Source organism: Toxorhynchites rutilus, chromosome 2 (genome assembly GCF_029784135.1).
Source record: "Toxorhynchites rutilus septentrionalis strain SRP chromosome 2, ASM2978413v1, whole genome shotgun sequence".
Taxonomy (NCBI): Eukaryota; Metazoa; Arthropoda; class Insecta; order Diptera; family Culicidae; genus Toxorhynchites; species Toxorhynchites rutilus.
Window position 1 is genome coordinate 260,391,165 of NC_073745.1, and position 21,864 is coordinate 260,413,028.

The 21,864-nt window shown below is 35.5% G+C and overlaps 1 protein-coding gene across 12 annotated transcripts in view; it reads left to right on the plus strand.

Annotated features, from left to right (window-relative positions):
- Nucleotides 1-21,864, plus strand: part of LOC129771493 (PDZ and LIM domain protein Zasp-like) — a 180,397-nt gene that overhangs the window by 87,044 nt on the left and 71,489 nt on the right. The window lies entirely within an intron of this gene.

The window sequence follows — 21,864 nt, forward strand, 5'->3', positions numbered from 1 at the left end:
TTTTTCTGTGACACGGCGCGAAATACGGTGATTTGACGTGTGAAAGCTTGCTGGAGAACTATGCTCGAGAGTTTTCATAGAACATATGGACAGATCTTAGCATACATTCGCATAGTTACTAAAAGAAATAAACGTAAAACTAGTTTTCCAAAGAAACTATAAATTGATTTACTCTCCCAGGTGATAGGGATACTAGCAGTAAACAATTTACTAAATACCTATACATACTTGTCTACCAGAAGCTTTAAGTATTTCAGTTTAGCAATACATCGAGTTTTTTATGAGCAGTAAGCTATTGTCTAATGAAATGTGAAAAGTTATCTTCACTTGAATCAATCAAGCTTCATTATAAGTTCAAAAATTCATGGTGCGACAGTAATGCCTAGAATATCAACAAGGGACAATTGATGTTGTTTCTTTGAAATACAGGGAACAAACAATAAGTTTTTTTTTGTGTTTTTTCCGAAATATTATGCATTAAAACATCGTTTTATGAAGAAGGGAGTGATCTGCAACACCTTTTCAGAATATAAATCTCATTTTTATTAGACATTAGCTGTCCCGACAAACTTCGTCCCGCCCAAAATTTGTGTTTTGTTATCAATACCTTCAAACATCCACGTTTTCTTACTAAGCGCACGTTCATGGGTCCAATCGCAGAACTGTTGATCTTCTAATCGACCCCTTTGAATTTACCTTTCACTAAAAAAAATTCTAGTACTTCTACCAGAACTCATCATCATAATATCAGATTATTTTCAGACACAATTCTCGTTCAAGATTTTTCAACCACTTGCAAATAACATGTTTCTCCATTACATGGAATAAATGTTTGATACAGAAAATATGATAGAATAAATACAGACCCCTCCCCTTATCTCTCCTTAGAGAGGGGGGAGGAGTGCACATTCACCATAGAAACGTTTCGAACCCCCTAAAATTTCACATGCCAAATTTGGCTTCATTTGCTTCATTAGTTTTCGAATCATGCAGAAATTTGTTTTTCATTTGTATGGCAGCCCAAACCCACCTAACCCCCATAGAAACATTTATTGCACCCTGAAACGTCCATATGCCTAATTTGGTTGCATTTGCTTGATTAATTCTCGAGTAATGTAGAAATTTGTGTTTCATTTGTATGGCTGACCAACAAACCCCCCCCCTAAGAGGAGGGGAGGAGTATCTACCCACCGTAAAAATATTTATTGCACCCTAAAACCTTCACATGCCAAATTTGGTTTCGTTTGCTTGATTGATTTTCGAGTAATTCTGAAATTTGTGTTTCATTTGTATGGCAGCCCCCCCTTAGAGAGAGGGGTGGAGTGTCACAAATTTCTGCATTACTCGAGAACCAATCAAGCAAACAAAACCAAATTTGGAATGTGGAGGATTTAGAGTGCAATAAATGTTTCTATGGTGATTATACACTCCTCAACCCTCTCTAAAGGGAGGCTGCCATACAAATGAAATACAAATTTCTGCATAACTCGAGAACTAATTAAGCAAAAAGAACCAATTTTGGTATATGGAGGTTTTAGGATGCAATAAATGTTTCTATGCGGTTTGACACTTCTCATCCCTCCCTAAAGTGAGTGGTGTGGTTGGTTTGCATTTCTCGAGATTTATTCAAGCAAACGGAACCAAAATTGTGCATATTGAGATTTTAGGGAGCAATGAACGTTTCTATGGTGGTTCGATACACCTACCCCCTCTCTAAGGGCAAGGGGGCTGCCATACAAATGAAACACAAACTTTTGCATAACTCGAGAACCTTTGTTGCCCCTCTAACCTCGAGTAAACCGCGAGTAATCGGTCGAAACCTACTAAACATTTTGTATAAACAAATCCTGAATTAGCGGCTCCGCAAAGCTTATGCGATTGAGCCTTACAAATAATAAATTGGAAAAAAAACTCGAGAACTAATCAAGCTAATGGAGCCGAATTTGGGATGTGAGGATTTTTGGGTACGAGGAATGATTCTAGGATGGTATGACACCTCTTCCTCCTCTGGAATGGAGAAGGGGATCCCATGAAAATAATACACATATTTCAACCAAACATATTCCAACCAAACATAGCAATTGAAAATTTTCGGGAAACTCTGAAGGAAAATGGGAAAATTTGAAAAATTCAATTCGCATGTGTTCCACAATTACGTATTGACAAGCGTTGTTAGTCCATTTGATGATGATGTGATATTCTACGATCTACGTTCGAAAGTGGAAATGGATTTTAATGTGATAAAACGCACTCCTATATCGTCTTCTATGATACATTTATTCCATGTAACGGAGAAACATGTTATTTGCAAGTGGTTGAAAAATCTTGAACGAGAATTGTGTCTGAAAATTATCTGATATTATAAAGACGAGTTTTGGTAGAAGTACTAGGAAGTAGGTAATTATAAAGGGTAGATTAGAAGATCAATCAATGAATAGTTCTGCGATTGGACCCATGAATGTGTGCTTGGAAAGAAAACGTGGATTTGATATTGAAAAATAAATTTTGGGCGGTACGAAGTTTGCCGGGTCAGCTAGTTTTTTTTATAAAAATTCAGATAATTTTCTATTAGTCAATTAAATAACTCATTTTTGTAGTAGTTTCTATTATTAAGATATATTGATTCATAAAAAAACGATTCCCAGCTGGAAAAAAAATCATGTATGAATTCGTTATGTATTGCTGATTTCGAAACTTTCAGATCAGTGGCTATTTAACGAACAAAGCTGTGATTTCACCGGATTCGCTCCCTGACGATCTTAATCTCCAATGTTTGTCATTTAAAAAGCGACTGAGCGCACTTCTTCCAAGAACTTTTGTGTAACAACAGCAAGAAACATTCTCATCGTTGATAAGTAATGAACACTGGATGAAAATAATGGAATAGCTCCGTCAATGGGTTGTGTAAACTTAGTGCAAAATTACACAAATACAAATACACTAGTATGCGCTTCTGCTTCACCACTACATCGAGGAATAAAAGTGCGTGAAAATATATTGGACTCGGTGTAGGTGATTGTTTCAGCGCTGACGGCGATACTGATGTTGAAGACGGTCACAGCGATGGAAAAGGAGGATTTTGAAGATGCATAATTGAAGGAATTATTTAATCAAGATTGATGCAACAATAAAAAAATATTGAATTGATTCTTACAGTTTACATACGGTTTGATGTTGAATCTGATGAACTTCGTACCCTAAGAATATTACAGTTTTGAGTGAATATATTTTGTCAAACAAAACTCTGACGAAAGAAATATATATTCAAGAGTTTTTTTTTTACTTAAAAGTACGATTGGTTCATATTCGACACCCCGAGGCTATCAATTTTGTCGACTACAAAAAACCTTGTATTAACACTAGAAAGCGAATAAAACAAGCCACATTATTTCACACCCATTCCACTCATTCGAAACAATTTATCTCCCCCAACACGCGATAATCAATGCAGCCAATTTCGCAAAAGATTGGTCCAAACTGTCGTTCGTTATCACAGAACAACAGCGCTGAACCCAAACCAAGCGGGACAAAGCTTCCAAATGGCTCGTTAACATGTCAGTTCATATGTGGGACACAAGTTTCACTTTCGTCTGCCGTCTCCCGCAGTCTGACGAATAAATGCATGTTGCTGCTGCTGCTGCTGCTGCAACTGCGGCCACGAGGAGTTCGTCACAATTTCTCGAACACTCTCTAGGCCATTGTTGCTGGGCCGCTGGGCTACAACAATTATAACCTTTTGCCATGCAAATGCTCAGTAATCTTTATTAATCAATAAATAAAATTAGCAACACGATCCGCTTTCGAGTCATCGGGTCTGTGTGGGCTGCAGGCTTCGCTCTCCACTCTGAGAGGCGGCGGCGGCGAGATGGCGATAGCAAGCGGTCGAAATACCTCGCCAAACTGCAAACTGGACCATTCGGGAGATAAAACCAGCTTGAAGTTTCCACTCACACCCATTCAGCACCGTTGAACAGACTGACAAAAAAAAGGTTGAGTACAACCCGCGCCCCGACGCGTGGTTTCTTGGGATATAGAATATTAATTATCACCGGTGATAAATACCGGTATCAACCGCTATGGGGGGAAAATTGGAAAGGGTTCACTAATGGCTTCACGGCAAGAACATTCGGGTTGATTTGCGAAAAATCCGATTGAAAATTCTCTGATCGGCCATAATGTAGCATGAAGATGTTGATTATAAGCCTGGATGAAGCAATAAACCTCCATATTGAATCACCGTGCGGCTGGCTTGATTTAAGCGGTCGTTTGCCAGGGCATGCGTGTGGTATACCGATTTGTCAGCATGCGCCCGATTTCCCAACATCCACCACCACTGTTAGTGGCAGTGCGCCATCGATGAGTGCAACAGCGACACCGATGTGATGAATAAATAATCCTCTCCCCCGTCAAACGGTGTTGACAAATATTTGAGGGAATTCAGCTGATTACTGAATTTATTGCAACCGAGAGCTGATGATGGAGAGTGAAAAAGCCATTGGTTACCACAGACAGGCGTTGAATTTTGAATTTATTGCAATCACCACCAACGAGCAGTGGTCGCCGTTCGACCCCAAAAACCGTTCGCTAAAAATAGTCCCAACCGGAGCAATTAGGTGTGACCCGTGAATAAAATTGCATCACTTCTGGCTACTCCGTACTACGTGCTCGTGCAGTATCCCAAGAGTGCAACTTTCGATGCACGCGCTCTCATAAGTGGTTGAGCAATGCGCTCACTGGATGGAGATTAGATCTGACAAGCGATTAACACCGCTGCCACCTCTGGTGCGCGCTTGCAGGGGCCACCATACCCCCCTTTGTGGTCCTCATCCTCATAGCCCCAGACATTAATTATGATTGATTAATGGCGGCTCAGCGCCAAGACATTAGGAGTGGATTTCTGCGCGCCAGAGCAAGTGGATGGCGAGTGCTTTTGCTGGTCAATGTATTTGTAAGCACCTGTAGGAATGGCAAGTCCCAACATGAATGGATGCATTGATTGGAGAATTAGTTCTAGTTCTGATCATTTGAACTACTTCGCCTCAAACAGAGCTAGGAACGGTTTTTTTTTGTGTGTGATAATTCGTTGTAATTCTGTAAATATTAGAGGGACCGGGAATACCGTACTTGTACAATAAATAATACGCCAATAAACCTGTATCATTATATCAAATAATGTTCTATTCAAAGGAAATGAGAGAAACTATAGACGAATTTCATGCCAACTCGTCTTAGGAGTTGACAGCACCATCTCAGATAGCAGTGAAACGTTGTGGGTGTAAAGACATGGGTCATTTAAGCAATTTTGCATACTTGGAACATTCGAAAAAGTATTAGACTATTTTTTGGAAAAACAAAAATTTTTTTATCTTAATTTTTTACAAAAAAATATAACTTAAGAACTATGATACCTACAAAATTCATGTTAAAGGATGAATTGTAGGAAATTGTTTGAATTTTTACAAAAAAATACCAAAATTTTTTTGGAGAAAATTTCGCTGACAAAAAAGTTATTTAAAAAATTTTAAATTCATTTTTCTCAAAAACGTATTTTTCTTAAATTTTTAAAAATATATATATGAATAGCCCTTATAATTTCCAACAAATCGTCCATACATCGTAAGATGTGGACTTTTACAGGGAAAAAGTTTTTCGAACAACAACTTTTTCATATTTTCTTTGGGAAAAATTATCCTAATTTTGTTTAAAGTCAAGATAGCGATATAGTGTATTCGACATAGTTTTAGATCTTGTTAAAATATCAACTTTTGTCGATGACATCAACTTTCTATCTTTTATAGTTTTTAGAATATAAGTCATTTTTGTATGAAGACTCCTGAACAAAATGATGTTTTGTTCGTAACATGTTTGTGTATGAATTCTCACGTTTGTCATGTTCTTGACATGTTTCTAAATAGAGAAAAGTTAGCAGAGCATTTAAAATGTGATAATTTATACATAAAAATGTAACGAATTGAACATTTTTTGCAAATTTTTTCAAACAAAAACAAGAAAAAGTTGTTTTAAAAACTTTTTCCATGTAAATGTGCCCATCGTCCGATGTATGGAATACTTGTTGCAAATTTTAAGGGCTATTTTTTCAGAATTTTAAAAGCTTATGTTTTCAAGAAAAATGAGTTTTAATTTTCAAAATATTTTTTTTTCAATGAAATTCTTTTCAAAAAATTCTTTGATAATTTTTAATGAAAACTAAAATAATTTCCTGCATTCCATTCTTTGACTAAAATTTTGTAGGTCTGATAGATTTTTCTGTAGGTTTCTCTTTTAATAATTTTTTGAAGAAAAATTTGATTGTAAAAAAAATTTGAAAATTAAAATTCATTTCTCTTGAAAGAATATGCTTTAAAATTCTGAAAAAAAGATATAAATAGCCCTTAAAATTTCCAACATGTTTTCCATACATCGTACGATGGACGCATTTACCTGGAAAAAGGTTTTCGAACAATAACTTTTTCATGTTTTTCTTCGAAAAAATGCTATTGTAAATGTTCTATTCGTTTTTATGTATAAATTATCGCAATTTGTATGATCTGCTACTTTTTCTCTATTTAGAAACATGTCAAACGTGAGAATTTACACACAAAATTGTTACGAGCAAAACATTATTTTTTCAGGAGTTTTCATACAAAAATGACTGATATTCCAGAAACTATAAAAGATAGAAAGTTGAAGCTCATATTTTAATGAGATCTAAAACTTTGTCGAATACACTATATTGCTATCTTGACTTTAACTAAATTAGGATCGGTTGAATTTTTTCAAAGAAAACATGAAAAAGTTGTTGTTCGAAAAAAAATTTCCCTGTAAAAGTGTGCATCTTCCGATGTATGGACGACTTGTTGGAAATTGCAAGGGACATTCATATATATATTTTTGGGAAATTTAAAAAAATGCGTTTTTGAGAAAAAATTGTTTTAATTTTTAAAATATTTTTTTTGTCAGCGAAATTTTTTTCCGAAAATTTTTTGGTATTTTTTGGGAAAATCTAAACAATTTCCTACATTTCATCCCTTGACATGAATTTTGTAGGTATCATAGTTTTTATGTTATAAATTTTTGTTATAAATTAAGAAAAAAAAATTGGCTTTTTCCAAAAATTAGTCTAATTATTTTTCAAATATTCCAAGTATGCAAAATTGCCTAAATGACCCATGTCTTCACACCCACAACGTTTCACTGCTATCTGAAATGGTGCAGCCAACGGCCAGTCGAGTTTGCATGAAATTCGTCTATATTAAACTATATCGAATATAGTTTATTTAAAAATGGGTATTTTTCATAAAATTAGTCAAGTTACAGCTAGAAAGAATAAAGTATGCACTTCTTATAAACATTGATTGTACTGAAAAGACACACTTATTGGATAAACAAAACACCTTGATATATCTTTTGTTAGTAAGAGTATCGGAAACATGAACATAAATTTTCAATTCTCAACACGATGAACCCCGCGTCGGTCCCTAGAGGCCGACGTTGCTGGCTGAATGGGAAGAGCAGCAAGAAAAAATCGGGACTCAACGTATGAAATAAGATTGCGAAGGACTGCCAGAACGGATTATCGTGCAGGGGAATTGCGGAAAAGCATGTCTTTCTGAGATATATTTTTATCACAAAGATCATATAAGAATCTCAGAAATATCAATAACCGAAAAACATACACTCCTAAATTTTTTACATGTTTTTTTAAAAACATTCAGCTTACCGAAAAAAACATACAATAGGAAAAAGTCTCTTTGGTATCTACAACTTGAAAATTTAAAAAAAATTATCACATTTCCTTCTAAAAGTAAATATTTGGGTCGCAGTTCTAATTATCACTAGAAAAATTCGATCAAATACCTTCAAAATCTAAAATTGTTTTGGCGATTTGAAGGAATATTTTTTTTTAAATTTCAAACCAACCTCGTAAACAAATAGAATTTTTTCAATACCTTCTATTTAGTGGTAAGAGATTAAAAATCTGCCAAGCAGATGAGAAGTTATGAATTTTTAAAATTGTTATACTTGAAAAAACTATTTTTCAGACTACCTTTATTCACCATCCCCAAGAACTTAATGAAAATCTGCAGATATTAAATATAGATTTCTTTTGCAAAACTGGAGCATTTTTTTTGATAAATTCTTTTCTATATAATGTTAAAACATTAGATGAAATTCCCGATAAATTGCGAGGCTTTCGGTCCATTTACATGGTTTACCAATGTAAACAACGATTTAACCTTAGCAATGTACGGCGTGTACCATGCTAAACCATTAACATATCACCCTACAATATCATCATGATCAGAAAATTGGAATTTTTGAATGCAGTTTCAAACGATTGTTAACAATAACTTGTTGTTTTACTGTAGAGTCAAATTAGGTTTTCCGATACGTTTAACATATTGCAGAATAATATACAACAAAATGTGGATATATGAGTACGACACGCTGTCTTTCCATCAATAAAACAAAGGAATGGAATACTCTACCACTTATAAACAGCATCATGATGTAAAATGTTGGGGGGTCTTCGTAGCCACTTGGTTACGCGTTCGCTTACCAAGCGATCGATCGTGAGTTCAAACTCAGGGCCCTCAATTGACCATCTTTGTGTTGTTATAGAATAACTACGTCCACGCAACCATCATCAGCGATGGAAATCGATCCACGGGAGAACAAAGATCGATTCATCCATGCAACTGCTCTGCTCTGCAAGAAACATCGGGATGCTGTTCTATAAATAACCCAACAATGATCAATATCAACTGTCTCCACTGTCCGGTCTGCTGAACAATGGAAGAACAGAAAAAATACCCTTACGCCTAAATGGCTACTACTGTGTAATTTACCATAATGTAATGGAACAGAAAACTTAACGCCTAAATGGCTACTACTAACTACTGTGTAATTCACAATTTATAGAAACATAAACATATGTACATGTACACGATTAAACCCGGCTCTGTTACAGCTAAATGCTAATGAGCCTAATAAATAAATGAGATAAAAAAAATGACGTAAAAAGTTGGTTCAAGGAAAACACTGTTCAGAAGATCAATCAGCAGCCGTCAAGCTAAAATTACACGTGAGTTTCATTAGCAACAACAACTTAAAATAAACGTTTTGATTTCATATCAGGTACAATATAAAATGCAACCGTATCAACTTTTACGTCAATGTTATGTCAGCCAAAATGACAGCGTTAAGAATTCGGTTGGTTATTCATAGTTTATTCTTGATTATTCAGAGAAAACAGTGTCGTTCTATGGGGCTGAATATTTTCAGAATCTTTCATTCGCTACGTGGGGTTCGAGCCTCTTCGGCGCCGAGATGTATACACTCAGTTGATCATAGTTACCAAAGCTGATGAGATTTTTTTTTTTTCTCTCGATGAACGCACTCCGATTAGACATGATTTTTGGAGAAGAGGTTCCTGAATTTTTTGCCTAAATTAAAATGAAAAAAATCCAAGAGATTATGTTCCCAGAAAAATGATCATATTTTAAAATATCAATTGAAGTAGTATTTTTTTCAATATTACTTCTTTGCAGTTCATTAAATCAGTTTTAAATTAAAAATTGAAATTAAATCTGAGGGATAGCGTTCGGAGAACAATTATACTTGAAAAAAAAATATACTGAACAATATCTAGCAACTTTATTTCTGATGAACTAAAATCTTCAAAAATTACAAAAATTAATAAAAAAAATTACTTGAAATAATACAATCAACAAATATTAACCCTTTGCGGTCGAAATTATTTGCCTTGAAAGAGGTTGTCTCTCCGTATTAATTCACCAACAAGGTCACTGGCCATTAAAATTCGTTAAGAAAAAAGTAAAAACTATTACATAGTTGGGTGAAGTATTTAGTATGATTCATTGCTGTGGTGGCTGAGAGCAGACAAACGACCGCAAAGGATTGTTTTAACCCTTGTTTAAAAGTTTATTTTCACTACCAGTTCCGAAACATATTTGACATACTGTGTATTCAGAGTCCAAGTTCATTGAATGACGTTCATGATGCATTTAATATTATATGGCCCCTAAAACGCCTATTTTTAGGCGAAAACTTCGGAATATATTTTTTGGCTTTGATTATTGACTTATTCGACTCTAGTAAAGGGTTTAGAGCTTTTTTTAAGTATAATATAAACCATTATCAGAAAGCTGAGACTTTTTTACATACAATATCCAAAATTATGTCTGGAATACTTGTTTTTTACGTTTTTGGAATATGAAAGTTTCTTTCACTTTTATGCTGATTTTGAAGAATAGTAGTAGTTTTTTTAAAATGAGTAACTTTCACTCGTTTTTCGATTTCTACAAATGCAACGCATTTGAATCATGTGTCCATAAACAAACTCCACCCAAGGTGTCTACTTTTTGATGAATTTTTTGAAAAATTTTGATTCTGTAATTTTTGAGTTGTCGTTATAAAAAATACCGTTAATTTTTATATACTTCTTCTGAGGCTGAGACTTAGGCTGTAATACATAACATATCAAAAATTCAGGCAAACATGTATTTTGCAAAATTCAATAGACGTAAAATATGAATACATTACGATCACATGTATGATTTTTTTGAAAAAAAGGATTGTTTGTACTAAAAATTATTCTTTTTTTAAGTTTTATAAAATTCATTATCAATACTATTCAATAACATTTTTCGAAAATTACTTCTGTGCAATTATATTTCCTGAAAATTTGTCGAAGAACACATATGTTTTTTTAGGAAAAGCTACCTAAATATTTATTTCCTAAAATATGAGCCATTTCAAACAGTGTATTGTCGATTTCATGAAAATGGGAATTTTTAGTGCAAAGTTTTGACAAAGTTTAGAATTTCTACGAAATTGTATTTTGAACGTAGGATTCCGTCTTTCGGGAACATATTGGGGGTATAAGTCGAACAATTTCGAACGGTTATTTTTCAGTATTTTCCTGCTGGATTTAAGAAACATCAATCAATATGGACATTCCCTAAGATTGAAGAAGGGAGAAAAAGAAGAAAATTATACGATTTATGAAACTATCTACCGAACAATTGAAAAGCATCATCTAAACGAAACTCCTGCTTTCCGATAGATCGATTGACACAAGTTATCAATGCTCGCCCGGTTGTTTATTTAGTTGCACTTTGTAGAAATAAGAATACGGGGCTGTACAATGTAATATGTTTGATTATCTGCTGCGCTCAATCTCACCTTTTTAATTTGTCCTCCAGTTTTGCCTATTTTTTATCCCTTCTGTTTATTTTAGGCTTATAGCATTTCAGCTGCAACAAAGCCGAATTTTAATCGTGTACATGTCACATGTTTATTATATCTATAATTAGCACATCACACATCACAGTTGCCACTTTTCGGCGTTAGAGTATTCCCTTCTATACCATTGCATATGGTACACATTTACACAGTAGCCATTTAGGCGTAAGAGTTTTCCTTCTGTTCTTCCATTATCCAGTTAGACCCAACAGCGGACACAGTTTATTGATCATTGTTGAGTTATTTATAGAACAGCAGCCCGATGTGTCTTGCAGAGCAGAGCAATTGTATGGATGAATCGATCTTATTTCGACCATGGATCGATCTCCATCGCTGATAACTAGATGCACCTCCATTATTCGATACCAATAGTACCACTTTCAACTACCTTCCTAAGTCTTATTCATAGTGGATCTTAATCCTGGTTCACTTGCAAAATTCGCCCGGACCACATTGATCTTATCAGCCGGACGATGAAATGCCATGCCCATCACTGCCCATGTTTGTATAGGCGACGTAAGCGACAAAATGAACAAAATCGACTTTTTCGCCGTTATGCATTCTACGCAATGTAATAAGTTTGCTCAACATGCAAACAAACATTTGTTGTTCGAAAACATTTGAGCAATTTTGAATAAACGTTTCCGAAAAATCACATACAACGTTCGAAAATCAACAATTATCAGTATTATGTGCTATAAGCTAAATCTACATTTGAATCACATTCTTTGTAGAGTCCAAACATGCCTGTCACGATAGTGTCTTATTACTTAGTGATTCCTCATAGATGAATATAAGAAACCATTGAAACACTGATCATATATTTACTATTTTCTGTACCCCGCACTGCGATGAACAAAGAGAAGCAGATGAGTTTTTAAATGCTATAACTACCTAAATTTCTGCATTTGAATCTTCAAATAGACAATATAACAATCAAATCAGTAATAAAATTAAAATAATATTGGTTCTTAGCATTATATCTCCTCGGATTCGACATCGAATTATTCCACATACTCAGCATTTACTCATACCGTTGGTGTAAGTCACTCCACCATCTTCATGCGATTGATCGTGATATCGGTATATCATGTTGCTAAAATTACCAACATTGCAAATTGTCTTCACAAATTCATTCAATTGAATAAACACGAACCTGTTGCTCTTATAATATCCCAGAGTATTCATGAAAAAAGTACCATCATAGACTCCCAGAGCACCTTTTCCAGTCATTTAACTAAATTTCTTCCAAACTTTTTTGATTTTATCCGATAACAACTGAAACCACCGACGGAGACGTTTTAACTATTATCGAAAATGTAAATACGCTACAGACAGAGCAGCCTGGTGATTACGTCTAGCTATGCGAACAAATGTTCATTGAAACGATTGATTGTCCGCATAAATAGACACAAGCGTTTTCCAAATGGAAAACTATGTTTTAATCCGCAAAATAACCTAGGCCGTCTTTTTGCCGATAATATCCTTCAACTGGACAAATTATTTCATCGGAAATTTACATGGTTACGCTTGTAGCAAAAAAAACTAAATTGCGTTTTCCCAACACTAATGGTGTTGGTGATTACGTCTCCTAGGCAAACATGGGCAGATCATGAGTCGAACGGTCAGCAAACCACAAAACTGCGTTCATCATCATTCACCACAGAAAGCCGGATATCCATCCTATTGACCAATTTCTTTTCCTTGATACCTCATGACAACTAACTTTGCCTCCCATGGTTGACAGAATGACATGTTCAGTATTGCTTTTGAGTGTCTGAAGTTTGAGTCATTGGAAATTCCACATGAAGCGTCCACAACATCCTGTCGGACATGAACTGTAGGAACACCCGTATGTCAAATTGTTTTGATATGTGGTCACTAATCTTACTATTTTATCTATACTCTATTTGTAAACTACTTTCAAGTGAATACAATCGTGCGACGCAAATCTACGAAACTCTTTTTGTATTGAATCGAACATTACGTATCGAACTGATGCTATTCGTGGTAGCTATAGTAACTCAATCGATGAGCAAGCTGAATTCGAGGACACTCTGCGTCTGATTCCACAAACTGTAAAAAATATTGAATCATCACACATTGCATCACACATTGCCGCTAGCCGATTGGGGACCTCACCTTGTAGACAACCGAAGGTGTTGCTTGATGGTGATGTAATTCTGCATTTCTTACACACGGTTTGGAAATGGAGGTTTCTGATCCCCGGAGACGAAGACGGAGAGGTCATGCACGTTCAGTCATTTATTTCTTTTAAATCCCATCCAACGACTGTTTTGATGGCTTTAATTCTATTAGCGCCCGATTTAAGTGTGTGGTGGTTTACTGTTGATCCCCCGCGTTACTCTCGGTATCGAGGAAGGGTTCGAGGCGGAGCACCTCCATTGTGCTCTCGTTCGTCATAATGAGTAATTTGTAGCACCGACATTCCTCAGAGTCCAAACGCGCTGCAAAGCGTCTCTTCGCAGGTACCGACAGGTTGGAATGAGAACGAGCAGCATAAAGCATAAAGCAGATTAATTGATAAAAGGGAGAAAAAAAGATGCCATCACCAAAAGAGGAAGGAATCTGATCAATGAATCATACTGCTGCATTCCAGTGCATTCTCCGAATGCAAGTGGATCGTTCAATTCCGATTGAGCCGTGCTGAAGTTTTTTTTTCCTAGAAAGTTTGCCACATTTTCTAGGGATATTTCTTGCTGGATCGAGTTTCTAGTCACAATAATAATGGATAGCAGCTCGGACGGATCGACAGCATAATTTTCTTATTTAGATTGACTCATCGTGATGGTTTTGGTACCTCAGGAAGCATTCCAAACTTAGCACGTGGTAATGGGTGTTGGCTAACATAAATTAACCTAACATTGACATCCCATACACGACCTCTACAACCAACGTTGGTCATTTTCCGCCCAGTCCAGATATCAACGGTATCACCAACGAGCCAACGAGCACAGGAGGTCTTTCCATTCAGAAACCAGACGCCGGCATAAGAATGCGATTTGCTTTTTATTTTTTGTTTTTAGCAACCAGGTACCCGAAGGTAGCCGGAGGCAATTTAATGAGTGCCGGTAACAAAAGCAGAAGATAAACACAGCGCAAAGGAGCAAACAACACACACAAAACCATTTTATGGTGTGGTTAGGGCATTTTATTGCACCATTGGTCTCGCCTTGCCTTCCGTTCCCGGGCGCTGAACGGCGGAAGCAGACGGCGGACTCTTGTGGCGAGTTGAGGAATGAGCCGTCTTGACATGTGATGTGTTATGGAGCTTACATTAAAATTGTAATGACACCATGATACTAAGCGTTCTGAAGATTTTCGCGATTGAGAAAAACCGGAAATATTGAATCAATATACTAGTAGTTGTTGCGTTTCATTTTTGTGATAGTTCTAGAAGGAGTTCCACATGGCCAAACGGTCACTCGAGAATATTATCTCCGAGTTTTTTGAACATTTGATGGCCAAATTTCGTAGTAATCGACCCGAATGTCATTATCCAGAAAGTTGAAATTTGCGTCTATTTTTGGCTCTAAATCACTTCTATCTCTCATATCATTTGCCGTAATCACCTGGCTTGATACCCTGTGGCTTCCCTGTGGCACTTTTTTTTCCAAAAATTAGGACACAATTGAAGAATATTTATTTCGACGACATCAGGTCAATTCAAACGGCTTTAAGCGAAGTGTTGGTTCTCTTTCCTGAAAATGAATTGAAAGGATTAGAATTGCTATTAAATCGATGTGAAGGTGTATTTAAACTGGAAAAACTTTGAACAAATAAAATCAACAAAAATTAAAATAACTGATTGGAAAATTCATCTCCCATTTTTCTTACACTTACCTACATTTTCTAATTGTCTTGTTAAAACGTTCTTCATCCTTTTCATCGATGGCATTAACGTTCCTAGAGAAACTTTGTATTGTTTTACTAGTACTTTGTTGTGATTTCTTTACCAAATAACACGCCCTGACTGTATTCATATACTGACACTTTATTATCCGTTTCTTTTAAAAAAGGTACGAAACATAATTGTTGGATTTTACAATATTCTTAGCTATTCATTCGATTTGTTGTGAATTGTAGCTCTAGATACCCTTCAACATTTTCCTCCCGATAATCAATTATTTAGTTTTGATCTTTATCTAATAGGCTTTTTCATCTGGCATCGCTTCGTTCTGCTGGATTTCTTTATCGCATTCAAAATCACTCAAATAAAAAACATAATGTACGTAATTACGATGATTCGTTTAGAAGTGTTACTATTAACATTAGAAAAGTTCCAGTCTGTTTTTACATAATTGATCCACTGAAAAACGAACTACAAAAAATAACGAATGACTAATGCAGCGGTGAGGCACATTTTTTATATACCACAGCGAATAAGTCACCTGTAAAACGTTCGCACAATATGTGAATGTAGTGCAATTTGTACGGACACTGAGGATATTGTTACTAGAGCTCCGCCCGTTTGCATCATATTACAACGGACGAGAGTATGAGAGATGCCATTTGCACTCAGTGCAACTTTCGCCAGTGAACTGTCAACAGCGTTGATATAAAAGTTTTTTTGTGTGTGTTAAATTCAGTTCTTCAAATACCGGAGGTTAGTTAAATTGAAAGTATTTCACGCACGCTTCTCGGATTCCTTGACGTTTTGAGGCAAGCAATAAAAACGCCCTGTTCATGAGGCTCTTAAATGTATACTATTCGAGCATTCGATCTAAGAATTACCATACAAGCTAGTGAGATATAGTACAACTAAATATAATTCGATAACTATATCTTCGCCACATTAAACAACACGAGAAAAACCTCCAACAAGCAAAGCAATCCTCAAATCTACCGAATCTTTTCGGCGCTCTTCATTCGTTATGTATTTTTGCCGTAGGACTACGTCTTTCATTTCTGTAATTGAGAGTAAGTTCAAAATATAGGAAATAACAGAAAATGACGTTTGGGCAGTAAGGTTTCGAGCGTTAATACCCATTAGTAGGCACTCCATTCCAAAGATAAAAGTTGTACAAGTGATGATTGTTACTTATTGACCCTGAAACTTGTTCCAATAACTCAGAAACTGCTTACCTGACAGTTTGAAATTAATATATGCGGTTATTACATGTCTTCTACTGACAGCAGAGTCACTAAAATATTGTGGTCGCTCTGACCTACTTTCGTTTCAATTTTGCTATTGTGTTGACAATTTTTCGCTTCAAAATGCATTCTCAGAATATGTACAAAGTAATCATTGTGCAGCGCTTGAGCTGACGCGCATAAGCTAAGCTGAAGAGAAATATTAACCAAGCGCTTAAAAAGGTAGTTTCATCACACGGTGGTTTTGCCCGATGCGAAATCTGAGGGCGAAATCACTTTTATTTTTTTTTTCTAAATTTTTTTGTAAGCATAGTTGATTTTAAGCTTTGTCAATTGATACGGCAATTTACTAAAATTTGAATCGAATTGTTGGACTAAATTTAAGCGTGTGTCTAGTAGAGTTTTCAATCACTGTAATATGTTTGGAAATAATTAGTCCCATGGGTATTGATATCATTCAAACGCTAGCACTTACAACAAGTTATCTTACAATAATATGTAGAAAAATATTGCTTCAATTATCTTTGCAGCACTGCATTGAAAAGACACATGATCACAAAATAGAGGTGATACCGTGGTCCTTTGAATCATCTGAATTAAATCCTATAGAAATTGCGAATCGCTGAGTAAGAACGGATATTTAACACAACCGAACCAATCCGAACCAATCCATCAATATCAAAATATGTTGTTGCGTAATCTATATTTTCATTGACTGCGGTGCATCTTCGGGCCATGGATTCAATTGAATTATCAATAGTTTCCCTCGAAATATAAACAAGCGAGATGGATGTATAGTCTATTTCAAACCATCACAGGGCTAAACTGCAATTGATTTCGGACCAAATCCAATCGTCACTCATCCGTTACATCATAAATTTACTTTTATCTAACATAACAAAAAATCATCGTAAATGAAATAACATATCCCAGTTGCTTGATTTGGGCCGCTTCAAAAATAATTTTTTTTGTAAAATTTAACGTGTACATGAAATTTAAGTATAAATAAATAAATCGTCTGCACCATACATACAAATGTTATGACACTTCTAAGAAATGTGTTTTTTTTTGTTCATTTGACCCTTCAACACAAGAAAAAGCGTCATTTCTGTCAAATATGATATCTTTTCTGTCGAAGCTAGTTCGGGTGTACTTTTTTCCGTCATAGTATTTGTTTAACTGAAACATTGATATTATCCCTTGATCCATTAACGACCAAGCTGTAAAAAATATTTTTTAAACAAAAGCCATTAGTGTTATTTTGATTTTTGACAGAAACTCAATTTTCAAGTATTTTTTTCGGTTCTTCCAATTTTCGGAAAATGAACAAAAATCGAAAAACCGCCAAACAAAAACATTGGTTAAAACCTGCATTTTTGTTCCTGCAGGAGGTTCAATCCAATGTTTTTTTTCCTACATTACAATGTGTGATGTTTAATCAAAGTAATACAGTAGAAAAGTTTACATATTTTTGAATATCATAAGGTTTTGTTTTTTGTTAAGGTATGTGAGGTTATATCCTTTCCGCAAAACGTTGCTTTAAACCGAATTTATTGCCCTATAAAAATATACAAAATTAAACGAAATTTATAGTAAGTTATAGTCAATAGACTAAGCTATCATTTGATGCCAAAATCTTACCATATGGTTGCTTTCTAAAGCCATTAAAAATTATCAAAGTTGATGTTCGATTTTTCGACCGCTTGGCATAAAAATGGTCAATAACTCTAAAAACATTCATTTAATTTTCATATGTTATTGAATATCAATTTTGGCGCTTTTAATCGTAACGTTTGGGAAGAATCATAAGTTTGTACAAATGGTTTTTTATTTCATGAAATGGTCTATTTTTCTATTTTTCCCACAACTTGTACTTGTTGCAATTCATCATTATTTACGATCGAAAGTCTAAAATTCGATAGAAATCAAAAAGTATAGTTTTACACTCATTCCGTCACAAGCAAAACTTCAAGCTCATTTTTTAGTTGAACAAATCTCTAGGAAATTTCAAACTGAGAAACAGTGACGAACTTTCCGAGAGATAAAAGTGATTCGAATAATAAATTTTGGGAAATACAACTGAAGAGAAATTACGTCAATGATTGCAACATATTCAATCAAATGAATTATTTGTTTTGTTATATCTGGTGGTGTCCAAGACACGACCTAAAACTATTATTATTTAATTTACTTCGGATATTTTTTGTGAATTAAAAAAAATAAAATCATCTAAAATTAGAAAATTGATGGCACTGAAAAGGGCCAAACTAGCGTTGGCAGAAAACATTTCGTCTTTGACAGAAAAGATGCCATTCCGTGTGCAAGAGAGTCAAATGCGCAAATTATGAGCTGTTTTAAAAGCTTAAAAATGGTTTGTATGTATGCGTGCAGACATCTCTTTCTGTTTTCTTTTCTCATTTCATTTGGGATTGTGCAAAAAAAAAGTCCATACGTCGTCAATGGGGATCGAACGAAAGCCGGCTGGAATGAAAAGTTATTTTACACAACCACGCTATTCACATGACTAATGATGCTTCAGCAGTTGTTCAGCAAATACGTGATAATATTGCACCTGATTATAAAATGAAGTTGGGAAGTGTTTTCTATGAGCAAAAAGGAGCGCATGAAGGAGAACAATATCTATCTCGGTCTGGGCCGTGTATGTGGCAAAGTATGCGGAAAGCTTATTTGTCTTTTGTTTCGCTCGCTCGTATTAATCTTATATTGCTGTACCATGTATATTATACAAATGCTTACCAGTATTTGTGAGTTATGACTTTTTCTGTTATTTTATGTCTCAATTAATGTCATAAATCGGGATGACGAAACATGAGCTGAAAATCAATTTTGGGTGTACAAACTGGCTACGTGTCGCATCACTTGTAACTAAAATTACAAACTATCTTAGAATGCATTCTGAAGCGAACGGTTTGGGTGTATTCAACTGGAACGAAACTCAACTGGTGGAAAATATGCTTTTCCTTTATCTTTGTATTATAGAAGCTTTTACCTTTAAAATTAATTCGGGGTTAGCTTTGATAAAGACTAATTTAAAAAAATGGGTAGGTTATATCTATGACATAATCGCAAGGTTGACATGGAATTACCGTTGGTATAGTAATGATTTGTTTGTATTGATTAAATAATTGAATGAAACAATTTTCGAATTCAATTGAATTCAATATATTTTTTGTGTAAGTAAATAATTTGAACAAACGTAATGTAAGGCACCTTGGTTTAGATGGCTGTGTTGGGGAAACCGTAAATCGGGCCAATCAAAACGAGACAGCTAGCGCTTGGCGTTTTATGCTTATCACAGGAAAATAACATTTTACTAATTGTAAAAGATGCTTAGAAATATTGCCTATCAATTGATGAAAACATCTTTCCGATCTATTAAGAAATGTTCGAGTTATAAGCATTCGAAATCTTTCATTTCTTCCTGCATGTTCTGTGTTGAGGTTTCTATTTTAAAACCACAAAACCACTGGGTGTGACATCAGTCTTGAAAAGGTAATTTAAAAATTTTGATCTTTACTCTTAGGATTAAGACTAAGTGTTGAGTACTCGCTGGCTGGCTATTTATACTCACGCTCGGAAGAAAATTTGAGCAATAATTTTTTGACAGGTAAATAATTTATAGGTTTGCCATACAAATGAAAAACAAATTTCTGCATTACTCGAAAACTAATCAAGCAAATGTAGCCAAATTCGGCATGTGAATATTTCAGGGGGCACGAAACGTTTCTATGGTGAATAGACACTCCTAGAAGGGGGGGGGAGGGATCTGTCTTTATTCTATCATATTTTCTGTATCAAACATTCATTCCATGTAACGGAGAAACATGTTATTTGCAAGTGGTTGAAAAATCTTGAATGAGAATTGTGTCTGAAAATAATTTGATATTATAATGATGAGTTTTGGTAGAAGTACTAGGAATTTTATAGTAAAAGGTAAATTCAACGGAGTCGATTAGAAGATCAATCAATGAACAGTTCTGCGATTGGACTCATGAACTTGCGCTTAGTAAGAGAACGTGAATGTTTGAAGGTTTTGATAACAAAAAACAAATTTCGGGCGGGACGAAGTTTTCCGGGTCAGCTAGTACTTGAATAAATGTAACCATAATTCCAAAAAAATATTTTTGTGACGTAACAACGTTCGTTCTTTTAAATGTTTCAATGATATTTAGACATTGAAATTTCATTTCAATAAGTGTGTAGCTCAAAACACATAAAAAGGTAAAATTCAATCAAAATTTTCAATAAAAATGTTGATTGGTGTCAATATGTTTGAAAGAATTCGGCATTAGAATGAACATTTGAAAAAAAATGATTTGGTTGTACATTATCTAATGGGATGGATCATTATGGACTTCATATTGGAATTGTAATGATACCATTATGCCGAAAAATTTTATGTTTCCCTTGATTGAAGAGACACCAAAAAAATCAATCAATTAGATTCACCTATTAGAATTTTGAGAGAACCCTGTCGGCTCCGGGGTCTTCCCTCAACGGGACAGAACACGGATTCGCAAGAAAGTGAACCGAAACCAAAACCAATCAAACTCATAAAAGGCTAACCATAAATGTGCGTCCCATGTTTCTATGATTATGTGCTTTTTGTCATTTCAAGCCAAAACCAATCCCAAAGCAAGTCACCACCACAGGCCTAAACTGTGGCTAAATGGTCTGTGCGACGGTGGCGAGCGCTTATGCTATTCTTGTGGCAAGCAGGCAGGACCTAGAGGATAAGCCGAGAATTGCAGTCGCTTGCCAATTCTTGGGAGGGAACCGAGCGGAGATAAGATAAAGTCACTTTCTTCTACGACAATGTCCGGCCGGGACAGCAGGCCACAAGCAGACAGACCACATCGCATTATAAATGACATACCCTCAGCTCGTCTCGTGGAGAGATTATTTATGACTGGTCGGAATCCGTTTGATATTCTCGCGTTGCTTGCTTCCTTCTATGTTGGTCTACGTGTATCGTGTGATGCATTCTGGAGCGCGCAGAAGACCTGCGGTTGACAAAAAGGAAGTGCTGCTGGGAATCACATAAATCCTTTTCAGACAATTATCAATACAAACAAATAGGGTAGTCTATCAGGAGAGCCCCGTCGCTTGGGGTCTGGGTCGTCGGTATAAGCGCGACAGGGTGTTTTTTTTGCTATTTTTTTATGCTACTCATGTAGCTCAAGAGACCATTATTATTGAAATTCTCGAATCCCATCGAGACTCAGCGAGAGATAAATTAAATACTTTATCAAGTGACACGGCCGTAGCAAATCGATGGCTTGGCGGCAGGACTAAAAGCGAAGCCTAAGAGGGTGGCAAACGAGCGAAAGCGGATTATGATTGGAAATGAAACCGAAAGCACTGGAATGCTGCAACTCTAGATGAAGCCGAAAGCCGCGAAGGTAGAACTCATGACCGCAAGCGTGGCTTTCGAGGAGTTTAATGTCGCGGGATGGAAGG